A 16,754-nucleotide genomic window follows, 5' to 3' on the forward strand; every position below is an offset into this window, starting at 1 on the left:
TCTCTCTCTCTCTCTCTCTCTCTCTCTCTCTCTCTCTCTAAGTAAAATTCCGTTTATTATAGTTGCCAAATGCTATACGAACCAAAGATCTGGACCGAACCGAAATCGAAACTGAAAACCGTTCGATAATCTTTTTGTCGATAAACCAAAACGATGCCAAATTTTATAAAGTTCATAATATTAAAATTATAACCAAATCAGTAAAATTGTTTTTAGTTTACAATTTTTTCGGATGTTAATCCATATATGTAATAAATCTGTTCTTTATAGCTGAACTGATTGCATCAGAATTTATTCTTCATCCATACTAGAAAAAGAAAGATAAACTTTGAACTCTATATGTACATGAGAAACTGATTGAACGGACTCTCTTTCTCCTTCTTCCCCTTGTCCTTCTCACGTTTCGATTCGCTTAGTCATATTGTTGCAATTATGATCTGAGTCCCTGCACATATACATACAGCACACATATAAAACATTGTATTAAATATGTCTTTAATTTCTATTTTTTTTCTACTACACAATTTAATAGAATAAATATAAAAAAAGTTTTCAATTCTAAACTCCTCCCTACCGCGCAAGTAATTATATAATAAAAAAATATTGTTAAAAAATCTGTAACTTTTATAATCTCAGTATTCTACACAAGAAACCGAAACTGAAATCAAAACACTTATTTAATATTTCACTAAACGTAACTGGAACCTATATATATATATATATATAAAACATTTTCGGTCTCTGATACAAATACAATAAAACACTCGATACTAATGACTTAACTGCATGTACTTGAGATTAAAACCTTTCAGAGAAAAACTAAAGACCTAAAGATCCTTAATCTTAGAGACTCTTGAAACTAAAATGAAGAACAAGATAACGTTATTTGGAAAGAATAGCAAACCCTAATCATTTCGAATGCAGTACGAATGCAATCAGATGTTTAAGACTGAAACTTTCAAAAATGTTATCTTTATTCATTATTTTTTTTTCACTATTATCTGAAACAATCCGTGAATAAACGATATTCTTAATTCTACGAGAATTAATTGTAAGTAGGAAACAATGAATGGAATGTTGACGTGAACCAAAGACACGGATATGGAATAATTGCATTTGGATCAAAGATTTTCCAATTGCAGTGAAATTCTTCGTTGAATAAAGGGTTATTTGTGATGAAAGGTCAATTACATTATAAGAATAGATACATTCTACCGAGAAACATTTACCATAATTCGCTTTTTCTCTTATCGTTAAGCTTATTACGTAGAAAATGACCGTACTTAAAAGGAAAGAATTTGCAAGTTGCTGTTCGCAACTGGCTTCCTTCATAACATCATACATTCTCATAGATTAAATTTTTAGCAAAAGTGGAAAGAGGGCATTCTTTCTTATGAAAGATCTTTTTACAATGAAAAATTGATCAATCCCGCTCGGTCGAAAAAGACTACATCGAACTTCCCTCCGGATATAGTTTCCCGAGTATCACATCGTTCGAAAAATCGATATCAAGAGCACCGTTCCTTATCAAGAGCAGGATTTCTCGCACCTAACAGAATTTCCCGTGTCTTTTCAATTACCGCTAGTGATCTCGAAGAGACGCTCGATCTTTCTTACCGTCGCATCGGTGGCTGCCTGTCTCTCGTCTTGGAAATCTTCCAAAACTCGCGGAATCCTTCAGCGGACGAGCGTGTAATTTGCATACGATTAATCTTGATCAACGGCGGCGACATCCTCGTCCGAGGAATGCTCATCTTCGTCCTTGATCCAGCGGGAATCAGGTTAAATGGTGAACGCGCCTACCGAGACCATGATAGATCGTTACGTCTTGGCGAACCGAGGATGCGCCAAGACGAATTCGGCATAACGGAATCGATCTAATTAAGCGCACGCACGACCGCGACGGAACAAGACGTCGGGCGGATGCGAGCTGATTGAATTGCGGTATGCAGATTTGCGTCAACAGAATATTCCGATTGCGTTCGCGATTTGATAACGCAACCGCATTATGTCACGGACTGAACAATGCGATTGTCTAAAATCACACAAACTCTTCTTACGTCTCTTCCATATTCATTGAAAAGCACAGTGATGGCAACTATAAAGGTGACAACTGTACAAGTTTTATATTGTTCTCTTATTTCAAAAGTAATGACATAATTTAAAAAATTAAGTTTTTCAGAAAAGAGAAAAAAAACTATTTTTAACATATAACAGAAAATTATTAAAATTATTAAAATTATTAAATTATTGAGATAATTATTGAAATACTCTAATAATATTGACAAAAAGAACATAGGAGAGACCGGGGATAGTAGATACATTTTTCAGTTTCGAATTTTTACAGACGAAATTAAGAGACTTATCGAAAAAATGAATTCTACGCCAGTTACTACATACATTTGACTAATCTAATACTATTTTAATAATAAGGGAAAACTGATAATTACTATGAAAAAAATGCATTTTCCTAATGCATTCCATCTGATTTAACTAGCCCCGGGACCGGAGTAAGATGACTGATGGTATGGGGTAATTTGACTAACATTATTAAAATGAAGATTAATGTATATTTTAAGGTACATCTTTGGCTACATAATAACAAAACTTTTATAAAAACGTATTTTAAACACAAACATATTTATTATAAAATAAAAAATGTATAACTTTGTACTAAATGACAATTTATCTAATCCGAATCGTTATCCGAATTACAGTTATAACAAACATAATACGATAGTTACCCTTTATGCATTTAGAGTGCCCATACACATGTTCACAAAATTATCCTTTTAATTATTCTTAATATTTTCACATTATTATCATTACTTCTATTACACTTAAAAGTAATTTTACAAAAAAAAGAAACATTAATTGTCAATACGTGGTCAAATTTTTAAAAACAATTAAAATAAAGGGCATATACCACGAGCGCTCGATGTCTAATGGCGAATCTTCTTCCGAAGTCAATACTTAAAAATACATTCAATTATAATTTCTAACATAATCATCAACTATACATAGACGTTTCGACCTCATATCGGGTCATCATCAGTATATAACTAAAATTAACATACAATCCTATTACAATTAAATGTCGAGTATCTTCTTTTCTTTACATGTTCATATAATCCGTTGTTCTTTTTTTGTCCTTTTTCACATACAATTTTTCATGTTAACCGATGTTATCTAATTGTTGTACTTGCACACATAATTTCCAGATTCTGTGTATAAGTAAAACTTAGAGTATTTGATCTCATCAGTGTTTTGTATAACAGTAACATGTCACCCACTTCTATCAATTTGTATCGTTTTCCATAAGTTTATATCATTTTCTATCTATTGACCTCGCGAGCATCACGATTGATCGATAGGACATGAATCCTATCGTGTTTTATCGGATTTTGTAAGATTTATACAAGATTCCTATAAGATTTGATTCAAATTAGTGAATTTACGAACCAAATTTCATATTTAAAACGATAGGATTTTTCTATCGTTCTCTATCAACGTTTTTACCAGGGCGTAGTAAATGACAGATTTTCTAATTTAACAAACTTTAACGATTAATATTTTGATTCACAAGGCAAAACAATGCTTCTTTTTGCTAAATTCGTTTCTTTCGTGTAAAAACACATCGAATGAACCTAGTTTTATTGAGGACGTGAGGGAACTAAACTTATAATATTTATCACTGAGGCAAATCTCTTTAAAGGAATGAAATATTGCCACTCTTTTTCAAGAAGTGAAACATTTTCACTCTTTTTCAAAACTGACTGTATTTTCACTCTTTTAGAGTGAGATTTCATTCCAAGAAGTTTGGGAGTAGATACTATCAGAGTCGTCACTAAATTAGTCATATAGCCCCGTATTGTAGTTAGCTTACTAGTCCGTTCATTTTTTAAAAACATTAACAGTATACGATAACAAAGACAGATCAACAAAAAACATCTGTTGGACTTTATTAAGTAAGAACTACGTTTACTATCTAAATGGAAATAAAATATCTCAGACAATTATATACGATTGTAAAACAAAAACTTTAAGAATAAAAATGTTTACTTAAGTATACGATTTTTTAAAATTGTAGCGTAACTTCTATCATAGATTCACAAGGCAAGTTAGTAACGAGATGTTACAGAAGACTGAGCGGCAGTCGCTACTCAGACGGGTTTATGCGTGTCTCGTGTGATTTGTTTGTAACGTAGCCTCGATTATTTTACTTACCCCTATAGTTTACTGACCCCGGTCTCCCCTACTGTTAGGAACATAATGTTATTTTTATTTTCGTTTCACAACTCTTAAAAAATCTTTTTGAGCTGTGACAATTTTGATATTCTACAAGAATTTTTTTTATATTCTAAAAAATAATAAATTCGGAATAATTTATCAAAAGCGACATAACTCGAAATTTAATCAAGTTTATATTTATCTTGATCATAGTTAAAATAACTAAAGTAAAACAATTTTAAAATAAAACATCTTTCTTCTCCAAACTTTGATCATCAAAACTGTGTTAACTTTAAATGTTCTTTATAAAAGACTCTCCTTTTTATTTACAAAGACGACAAAACTCAAAAGTATTTGTCATTCTTGTTAGAAAGCATCATGCTCTCTCTGAAAACCTTAAGGACGACACAAGTGCTATTTGATGGACAGATTGTGAAGTTAAATAGTTTACTTTTGATGATAGAATAATCTTTATCTAATTCATTTATGGTAATAACTAAAAAATCACATTTCTTAAATTGTGTCACTTTTGAAGTACGGAAACGGATGTAGAATTAATGTACACAGTTGAAAATAAATATTAAACTATTGTATGGTTGCAATAACTATAAAATAATTTATTCAACTAAAAAAAGATATATTAACTTGTATATAATTGAGGGGATAAGCGGAACAAAGGCACAATTCTATGGTCTTTTAGGCTCTTTTTCCGGAGATTAGTTTTTTATACAATATTTATCGTAATAGAGAAGTTTTGTAATATGTAACTTCTTAAAGACATTACATAAATTCATTTGATATTGTACTCATTTATGTATAATAAAAAAGTAGTAAGTTATTTTAATTTTTATTAAATTCATGATTTTGTAATTAGGCTTTTATTCCGCCTATCCTCTCAATTGATATTTTTATAGTGCCATCGTTTCTTTTTTCTGAGTGCTCTTTTCTGAATGCTCTCTTACGCGAATTTTCTTGATTTTAAATTGACAAAAAGAATATACCGTCGCCGGGCGTATCTTCTAGTAAATAGTATATAAAGATAAATCGACCAAACACATAGAAGACTATTTTACATTATATCCACTAACACGGAACGATTGAATTTATTTTTTAAAGAATAGAATATAATTGCGTATTGCACAAGTTCCGAGTTACATCACGCGTTCATCTCGCCAGATGAGCGAGTTACGTAACTTAGACTCGGGAAGATGGATTGCCGCGTCTGAACTGTTATATTATAACGGATTCAGTTGCGAGAATCGATTTAATTATATATACCTTCGTCAATTGCTACAGAATGAGAAGGGAGCGTGTTAATTGAACCGACGTGACACGACATATTCGCATCACGTGTGTGCGATATTGAACCTAATCCCGCAAAAAGTCACTCGCTCGCATACTTCGTAAAAGAGATTTCCATACGTTACATTTATACGATTTTGCTTAAGAGTTTCTCGGAAAGCCGACTGTAATTATTATATGCGCGCTGAAAGTACTTCTCTATATCTATTATTCCTTTTTTCCGCTCACATTTTTACATATGCTCGATATTAAAGCCGTAAATCGATATTCGCGGAAGTAGCAGCTCGTATGATCCGTAAACGAAAATTTCCAGCGTACACAGCATATAATCATTATTTATTTGACGCACGCAGCCCCATCGTTGCTTCGATACTTGCAGCTCTCTTTTTTCTCTCGTTCGTTATTAATACCTGATATCATCAACTCGGAAAACCAAAAAGCAGAAAACTAGGAATTTCTAGAAAACTAAAAATTTCAATATTTGCTAATGACGCGAGAGCAGCTCAACACGTTATCGTTATCTTTCGTCGGATTGTAGACTCGCTAATAGATAAGCGAATGAATTATTCGCGTATCTCAAAATTTTCCATACGATAAAGCTCGCACGAACCCCATTCCGTCCTTCCTCTCTTATCGTAAATATTTAAATTCCAAAAACGAACTGTTTCGAACTGGGGTCTATCTTGTTATAAAAAGTACAGATATATGTTAGCTTTCGCACTAAAATAATAATGCCATTTCTATAAATTAATCATAGAAATAACAAGTTTATATGTTTACATTTATTATTAAATAAAATATTTTTTCTCCGTTTAATGATTAGAATTTTAAATAAAAACTTCATTAAAAGGAAGTCATTGTATTAAAAAACTTTGTTTCTTAATACAAATAAAAATAAAAAAGCTTTTAAAATCAATCGATATTCAAAAAAATAATTTACTAACTTCGATATTAATCCTTATTTTCTTTATCAAACAATTTTAAAGTAACCTTCCAACTATATCTTCACTAACTTCTTGTTTTTTGTGTACATACTATGTTTATCACTTTAATCGAACATATCTGCTTCATTATGCAAATATTTATTCTAAATTATCGTTTAACTAGTCTTAAGATAAAAAGTTTTTTATCTTAAGGGGATCTTAAAGTGAAGCTCGAACTCTGACAGAGTCACTAGAGGTCGCTGTTTTTTTTCCAGCGTATTGACATGTTCTTCATATACTACCATACCAATATCTCACGCAACTTATGATACACGCAGTTCACACATTCGTGTCAATTTTCGCTTAAAAACTTCGTCGCAATAAAGCGTCTAAGTCTAATTCTAAGAACTCGACGTTATTTGTTCATGCAAACTACGTGGATTAGTATTTCGTAAGTACAGGTTGCAAAACTTTCGTATCAAGTAAATGTTGTCACGACTTGACAGATTGAGACGCTATGTTACACTAAAAAATGTTGAAAAATATATCAATTTTGAAATTTTTGATCGTTCTCGGTATAAACTCCACCTCACAAACACGTATTAATGCATATATTTTAATCCTGGAAAAAGATTTTCGTATCTGTGAAAGAGAAAAAAAGTATTTGTTACACAAAAATTATATGATTTAATCAGTAATACAGACGATTTTAGGATCTCCTTAATATTTTACACAGTTTATAATTATACTGTCAGTATTAAGAAATATTAACATATTATATTGATCGTGTACAGTTAAAATATTGATATGATGAATTGATAGAAGAGAAGGTGGTATTATGGCCAGTGCATATATTGTGGCCTCCCTCAATATCTCCGCTATTATATAGCGAATCCTAATAATTACTTATGGAATTATTAATTCAGTAGCTCGCGGTTACACCGTGACGCTAATATTACTAATACTCAATAACCAGCACTTATAACGCATTTTCACTTTCAAGTATCTCGAAACGTTTCTGAGGTATATTTTAGCATTTAATTACACTTACTTCCTCATTTTTTTTAAACTTGAGCGTATTATCACATGAATATATGTATTTTTGAGTGTATTATTTGCTATTTAACATTTTATTTGACCGTATATGTTTTGAGTTATGCAAATTTAAACAACAGCATGGCAATTTGGTAATGTGGCCCTCTGGATATTGATTACTGACTATCTCTTTTTTGAGGTTTTCATATCAAAATAATTATTTGATATGTTCAATTGTATAATAGCTCTACTGTTAATCTATAGTTTATATTACGTGTACTATTTTTAGTACTGAGCAGCTTATATGCAGATGTTATGTGAACGTATATACGTTCATTTGCATATATTTTAAAATGTTTTACTTTTTTGTTAATTTTGTAACCAAATACTGTTTTCTAAAGAAAACTAATATTTTAAGGCTATTTTTATGGAAGGTTACATTACCACCCATTTTTTTCTTCGAATCATTATGCAATGTCGCCACATTTTTATTAATAGTATCCTAAGTAGTAAATATTTCGTAACTTTGAGTCCAGAATCGATTCAACAACATTTTAACGAATGTAATTGTCAAATTTTAAACTTAAATATTGATTATTAACAAAGTTATTGTGTAAAATGTAACTGAATAAAAACCTTAATTTCATCGGCGATTGATCCCGAATTTCCATGTCAAGTAAAATTCCGCCAGGACTGCGATGGCGGATTAACCCTTTCAATTTATTTCGACTGATCTAACTTACTCTCCGGCCACCGAGAGGAATCTTCGCTTGAGACACTTGAAGGACATGATACTGATAAAAGATCTTCATTCGCTAAGAGAAACTAGCTTCTAGCCAGTAGCTGTAGTCGCACGCTTTCTCGAGTTACGGGGGCTATCTCGACCGCGTTCTCGTGAATGCGCATTGTCCACATTGTGCTGCTCGATGACTGCCGAGCTAAGGATACCGCAGAGATGCTGAGGGAGATCGCAGTCATGTAACGAACTGTTCGTAGTGTTTAGACGCGAGTTGCAAAATTTCACATCTTGCACGCGGTGCGTTATAATATTATATATATATATCTCTCTCTCTCTCTCTCATACAGAAAAAACGATTTTACTTAGGATGGCTAACTTCGGCCAGTTTTGAAATATCAACTTTAAGATATCGGGATTTTTTCATCGATATGTATTGAAATACATCAGATTATATAATATTAATCAAATTAAATAAATTAGATATATATACATAATGATGCAAGTAATATATTTATTTAATAATAAAATCAATTAATAAAACCAAACAATAACTTACTATTGCGAGTCAATCGTCAGTTAATTTAATCAGAGATTGGTGAAATAGAACCTAAAGATGAACCTGCACGATCAATGATACTGTCAGTATTAACAAATACTGACAATATTATTGATTGTGTGTGGTTAATATTGATGTATTGACATAGAATGCTAACGGTGATCTAGATTTTGATTATCGAGCATCAATATCACTTTATTAGGATCCATGTCAAGTCACAGTGCAATAGATATTGTACGTAAAACTAAAATGAAATATGTTGTCAATAATACTGATCGTGTAAGATTGTAAAAATATTGATACTTGACGCGTACTGTCAGTATTACTGTTTCAATATTACTGATCAGTATTATTGTCCGTTTAGGGTCGTCTTAAGGTCAAGGATTTTTTATTTTCTGGTTAATTTATACTTTAAACTTACTCTCTAAATCTGAATCAGTGGATAGTCACTAATTATCCAGTGGCACTAATAATCAGTGAAGTTCAACTAAAAAAGAAAGAATATTTAAGAGCATTATTTGATTAAAATACTGATAGTTGCGCGTTAATTTCAATCTTCCAGTACCATATTCATTGAATTTAATAACTAAAACAAGATTAGTTAGATCACGTAATAAAGATTAGCTAGGTTAGGAATCTTACATTTAATTCACTGATTATCAGTGGCATACTTGGCACTGAGATCAGTGATTTTCTACTGATTCAGATTTAGAGACTTAACTTCTCTTAACTTGTCTTTTTCTAGCTATGATCAATCACTAATCTGAGAATTTATAGCGGTAATTTCAAAAGTTATTTATTATAAAACCGTTATTTTAGTGCTTTTAAAGGCCTCATATTGCCAACAGAAGATTAAAACGTTCGGTAGTAATTTTTATTCCGATTTCTATTGTATTATAAGCCATTATCGGTTTTGCTGAATTATCTAAAAATTTAGCTAGATACAGATCTGAAAATAATTTTGCTGTTGGGCTATTGGAATAATTATGTAGGACACTCAAACTGATTACTAGAATATCAAAACTTTTTACAACCTTGCTCATGTTTAAGATTCCTTGAAACGTAATTAATTTGAGGATTCAATAAAATTATTTTCAGATTTGTACCTATAAATTTCTAGATAGATTCAGTAAAATCATTCTTTCTGTGTGCGAAAATCACATACGAACGTCTACCGCGGATATAATTACGCTAACAAGGCGGAACACGTTGGTAGCAGACGCAGGCGCCTCGTTTAATCCTCGCGGAATCATAGTCAGCGCGTTCTCCGCGCCTCACAAAAGATTTCCGGGTACCTACGTCTGTACATCCCTCCGGTGTTGCTTACTGCCTTTCGTCGCGTTCATCGCCTAAAGTAAGCGGCGCATATTCCGCCGACGTCGTCGCCGAGCGCATCTGCGAATGACAGCAGTTGTTTCCAAGTTTATCCGAAGCCACGGAACGTATCCAGCCTCTTAATTCGCTCGTTTACTACGAAGGAAGCGGGAGAAGACACACGTACGTGATAATCGCCACGTATTCGGCAAAGTCGGTGATGAGACGGTCTCACATATGAATCCCTCTTTTTTTCTTCCCTTTGTAGCGTAAATTTATTCCATTATTATGCTGATACGGTTTAAGTGATTTAAGGTAAACAATGCAGAAATGTACAGAGAAATCTAATCACGTCGATACAAAGTTCCCGAAAGAAAATACCTCTGGAATGCTATTGTGGGTAAATTTTTATCCATACACTTTTTAAGTTTAGTATAATTTTTGTTATTAAAATTTTGATAGCTTAAAATGACATTTAATAATTGTTTAACATTAAAATTTAGTTTTTACATTAAAGTGTTAGTTTAATTACTCTAACACCTTGTAACCTCTATAAAATATAGACAGAAAAACATTCTTAATTATGTGGGTGAATTTTCAGAGTAATGTTAATGTAAAAAAAATATGAATAGCATTCCAGGGTTAAATTTACAGCTGATTAGGTAAATAAAATGATAGGGAGAACTTTACAGTACTCACTGCAACAGTGAAAGCATTACAAAATAGATAAGAAGCACTAATAATAATAAAAAGAAGAAAACAAGATATTACTGTCGTCACGTCGATATTTGTTCCATTAAAATTTTGTTCCCTTTGTTGTAATAAAACAAAGGATCTCGTTAATGTAAGAATGGTATTGCGGATCGCGAAAATCCCTCACGAAGCGAAGTCCGTGCGAAACGCGGAGTAGGAATCGCTACTGCTGCGCCGGAAAGCTCTAAATTTATCGCCAATAGCTTCCTAGGTGCGCGAAAAGCTATCTTTGATCTCTCTCGCACTGATTTATGGATCCCACTTTAATATAGCGAAAAGGGTGAAAATCGACTTTGCGAGAAATAGGAAGAGAGAGATAAAATTCTTCTGTACTTCGCTTATACTTCTACGGCGTTAACGCTAAAACACGCTGTTCTTTTTTTCTCTTTTCTTGAAATGCCAGAATCGTTAACCGGAAACTATCCCTCCGTCGTGGAATAATCGACCGCGATTCGTTTCCCTTTCCGTCATGGGCAGCGATTCTGCCTTAGGGGACAGAACTAAATGCCGTCGTATCGAACAAAATTACAGCAACTTAATCCCCGTCTTCATTTCTTTCTTCCGCGCCCTCTTATGCGCCCAGCACAAAAACTTCCGGATATTCCGGACACGTAAATGATTGGACTAAACTTTAATACATTTTCGCAACTCTAAATGTTAAAAATATTCTCTCACAGGTTATTTTTCATATTCCTTGTAACGGCTGTAATTACATTCTTAATTCGAATAAGATATGCATTCAAAGCAATATAGTTTATTACGTACAGAGATTCGACGAAAATTCCCGATTAAAATTATTAAATCAAACTGTATGTTTATCCTGCCCTAATGTTAAAGAAGTTTACTCGACCTTCGAGCGAAGACTTATTGCATTTCTTCGGTTTGTTCGCGATCAAAGAAATACATTTACTCTTTTCACGAATACTTCTGACGGTAAAAAATTGATAAACAATTGATAAATGACACATTATGCGATTTAAGTCATTTGATTCGCAGTTTCATGTCATTCCATTCTCTCGATCTGGAAATGACAATAGTCAAATAAATTTAAACCAGCAAGAAACGTTAACGATCCCATGGAATTTTATATAATAATGTACATGTGTACGGCTGGATATTTTATTACATATATTTTAAATGAAATAAAATAGATGGGAAGGCAGAAAGTTAAAAATCTGCCTTCACCAGATTCCAATAAATACAATATATTTGAAAAAGAATATTACGATTTTGTTTTTCAGTTCAAGCTTATGAACATTTCGCTATATATCATTCAAAATGAAGAGTTTTACAATGATAAACATTTATATGTAAAATATAAAAAATTGAAAATTTTATTTGGATTTTATTTAATTTCAGTTTTTATATATAAATTTATTTTTATTATCAAAGTATTCTTTTTATTCTATCAAAAATTTCTCAAGTCTCAAAATTACATTTTTATTTCGCAATTGCTCGAAGAATAAACCAGACCAGGGCTAAATATTCATTTTAATTTATAGTAGTCCATTTAAGATAATTATTTTATCAGATCTTACTTATCTCAGATCCATCGTCTCATTAAAATGATAAATAATTTAGCATGTACCTGTATAATACGTAACGGCAGAATTGTCTCCCAAAGCTTCTTCTTGCTCCCGGCTTCTTCCGTTGCTTACATGCTCAATCACGAACGCTAATCACTCGAATGCGATAATTACAAGATGTTTTACATGGTATTCATTATTGTTAAGACTGTTACAGAATATTAGTAATACCAAGTGAAACGCGAATTCCTGCAAAGTACACGAAATATTACGATAACTTATAATTTCTATTCCTATAATAATTATGCATTAATTCCTATAAGGTCAAAGTTTGGCTCATTTTTAGCCAAAATTATAGCTCATTTAAGGTTAAAGTGATTTTTATTAATTCGTGTAAATTTAACGAACAAAATAACTTAAAAAGATTATTAATGTTAACTCATTAAGGATCGCTGGTCGATTTTTCGACCAAAAATATAGGTCAACTTTGGGATGTGAAATTTTTGACAAGTAGGCTCCTTAAGAGCATATAGTAGCTAGCCATTAAAAGGATTTTAAATTTTAAGAAAAAAATTTGTCTTGGTCCTTAATGAGTTAATATAAACAGACAATATTATATTTTTTAAGAAAAATTATTTTTATGTTCAATAAACTAATTGTGAATTTTAGAAAAACATTTTGAAAGTATTTATGTAAGTCCTAATGAGATGGATCGACCAGATTATTTTGTATAAAATTTCTTTAATGTAAAATTATTTATATTAATAAAAATATTAAAATTTACATAATGTTTTATATAATGTAATAGTGTACTGAATACAATTTACTAAAAGTATTTACTAAGAGACGATCCGTGGCTTACATTTATTTCTACTAATATAGATTGGCTTTAACTATGTTTGAAATTACTTTTTATCTTTTTCTAGTTTTAAAAATTATGGTACATAGATAGAAAATTGAAAAGTACATCCATAGAAATGCACATTAGTATTCTCCATTCGAATGTTTAATTCCGGTAAGTCGTATTATAATCTTGATAGTAACAAAAAACTTAGAACGCATATCAATAACTGTTGTAAATATCCTAGTGGAAATTTATATTTTTCATTCTTTATTGTTTCGACTTTATGCCGAATATGAACAAAATGCAACAATGTGTACGTGTGTCAATTAATTCATTGTAACGCACCGCGAAATGTTTAATGCACTGTCGCATTTTACACATTAAATTTGCAAATTTATGTAATTAATTATAATGATACAAATATTATGCACGACACTCGTTTCCATTCGCGACTCTCTTTTCATGAATAAAAATCAATGATAAACACACAGCAATTTCGATGCATTTCAGCAGTTTGTTGCGCAAAGTATCGTTTTTTTATTCATATGAAACAAGCAATATAAATACTTGATATGACCGCAAACCGAAAAAATGTATACGAGCGCGCGCGCGCGTGTGTGTGTGTGTGTGTGTGTGTGTGTGTATGTCGATTATTATTGCTCACATTTAAATATGAAACGTTTGATAAATATAATTTACCGGGATTTAAATTAAAAATGTGTAATTAAATATGATAAAATAAAATTGTATATCATAGCAAATAAAAAAATAATGTTAAAATTAAAAGACTATGAATACTTTTCAAAATTTTTAGCTCTTAATTTACTAAATTTTTTACTGCTTTTCCCTTCAATAAAAAATGATTCTACATACCTAATTTAAATCCTTGCTAGCGTTATTCCAATGCTTCTGTTAATAAAAAACTGTATTCCAAGTTAGACTTTGTATTTGAAATGCAACTCGAGACACATCTCGTATACGTACACATGGAAAGAACGGTTTTATCGAAATATCTAAAAATTTAGCTAGATATGGATCTGAAAATAATTTTGTTGGACCATTAAAACGAATATATAGGAAATGCATGCTGAGCAAAAAGTTTTATCAATTCTAACAATTTGCTTGAATCGACATCAGCTAAAATTGTATACTAAATATCTAAATTTTTAGATACTTCAGCAAAATCATTTGTTCTGTGTACTTCCTTCTGGAAACATGTTCTTTCATTCCCTTTGATCATTTTTTCCTTCTGGTTTACGCACTGTAATAAATTCCATGGTCTTGCACTTTATTCTTGTCTCCTTTCAATTTTTATGCCGTTCGATGCATAAGCATCGATCTTCGTGTTTCTATGAGTCGATGTCGCATCGTCAAGCGCGACAAATAAAAGCCTCGGGCTTGTACATATGGACACGATTCTCGCCGGCAATATTTAACCAGTTGGGTGTGTCAAACGTACTCGTCGATAATCGCCTTCGGTGAAAATTGATGGGAAAGACATCATCGCTCGTGGAATTCTCTGTTTTCGAAATTGCAACGTCGAAGCGATAGCAAAATATGAACGAAATTGAAGCGAAACACAGATGCACGAGTGGCCCGTCTCTCCCATTCGCGTTAATAAAATTTGATTTATCTTGTGTCAATACGTTTTTAATGAAATATATAATTATATTTTGTGCGCATTTTCAATTAATAAAAATTTTAATAAATTTGTTAAATAATTATATAATAAATTTCTCTATTGTGTGATATATAATTATTTTTTGAGTAGAGGAGACCGGGGACAAAAGTAACACGGGACAATAATAACATCGTTAATATTTCTTAAACTATAATAGATGTGTATGCGGCTGCATGGTAAAATTCTGTAGACAGATCGGCATTGAATCGTTCGTTACATGCTGATTCTCGCGTAACGTACACGAATGCAGGAGCAAAAATTACTTTTTTCATGCATCAAGTAAATTTTATTGCGTGCACAAAATTTAAAATATTTTTTTTTCTTCATAATGAAGGTATAGTGTATTATCATAATATGTTTTAATGATTATCTGCGTTAATGATTTGTACATTTGGGTTGATTTTTATTTAGGTTTTTATTTAAAAAATTTATTATAAATCATAAAATATCATTAGGGGACAATAGTAACATCAATGCCTGGGGTCAGTTGTAACATTACAATTATTCCCAAACTTACTTGATTTTATTTTAGTATTATTTTGTACAATGTTATTTGTATTTTTCTTCATAGAATCCCATTAACAAAAAAAACACAAGACAAATAAGAGAAAAATTATATAAAAGAAGTATCTTCATACAAACAGACATTTAAAGAAGTTATGAAGGACCAGATATCCATTTATGCAGCTACAAGAAAGAGTATAACTTATGTTGTTGTGTTACGTACTTCTGGCAAACAATTATTATTACAACAATTACAACAATTATTCCCCTCTATTGTTATAATCGTTACTATCGTCCCTGGGGGTTGGGACGGTTGTAACGATTATAACAAAATTCTTCATAGTCTTTAAACAAACATAACTTTTTTTCTAGTTACATAAAATAATTAAACCAAAGAAAATTTTATATCTAAATAAATTCTATATCTAAAGATACATATTTTTTTAATGTAAATATCATATTTTAACTGTTATAACACTTCAAAGTCAAAATGTTACTTTTGTCCCCGGTCTCCCCTACCTACATTTAGTTATACATATAGTACACTCGTCAACGTGTATAATTGTACGTTGGTTGTATAAAATATTTTTAATACAGGCAGGCATTAGATAAATAGGAAAGTGAATAAGTATTGATGTCTAATATTGTAATTGTCGTTATAATTGCTCAAACAATATTTATTGATATCTTATTTATTAAAAAACATAATAATAAAATAATTATAGTGATATGGAATACTGTTCACAATTGCTCGAGATACTATAAAATTAATCTGTAATTGTTAATATTTTTTACTGATATCGCTAGAATAATACAAAATGTTTCTGGTTAGTTCGATTCTCTAGTTCAATCACCCTCACCAATCACCCTCACCAACCACTCAATATTTTCCTCGCTCTTACAGTAAATACATTATTTTAAATAAATCATGCATTGATTCCCGTTATAGGCGTTCGCTTCGTCAAGAGCGAAAAATATCCGTTTGACATCGCTAAAACCTTACTACATTTTCCATAATTTGCTAACTCTAAAAACATTACATTTTTGTTTTAAAGAGAGATTAAAATTAAAATTAATTAAGATTAATTGTTAGATGAAATTGCCGAGAAAGTATAAAGATATTTACAAATTTAATTCGAGACTGAATCGAATTTTTAAGATATGTTTCCAGAATATCAATAAACATGTTTTTTATATAATTATACATATGCATATATATTATAATTATAATTTTTGTTTACACGCATATATATATATATATATAAGGAAAATATATATATGGACATAATTTATATACATATGTATAATTATATATTTATACATGTTTTGTATAAATTTTTTATCGGG

The sequence above is a fragment of the Mycetomoellerius zeteki genome, unplaced genomic scaffold (assembly GCF_001594055.1).
Source record: "Mycetomoellerius zeteki isolate Tzet28-1 unplaced genomic scaffold, Tzet1.0 scaffold5, whole genome shotgun sequence".
In the NCBI taxonomy this organism is placed as follows: domain Eukaryota; kingdom Metazoa; phylum Arthropoda; class Insecta; order Hymenoptera; family Formicidae; genus Mycetomoellerius; species Mycetomoellerius zeteki.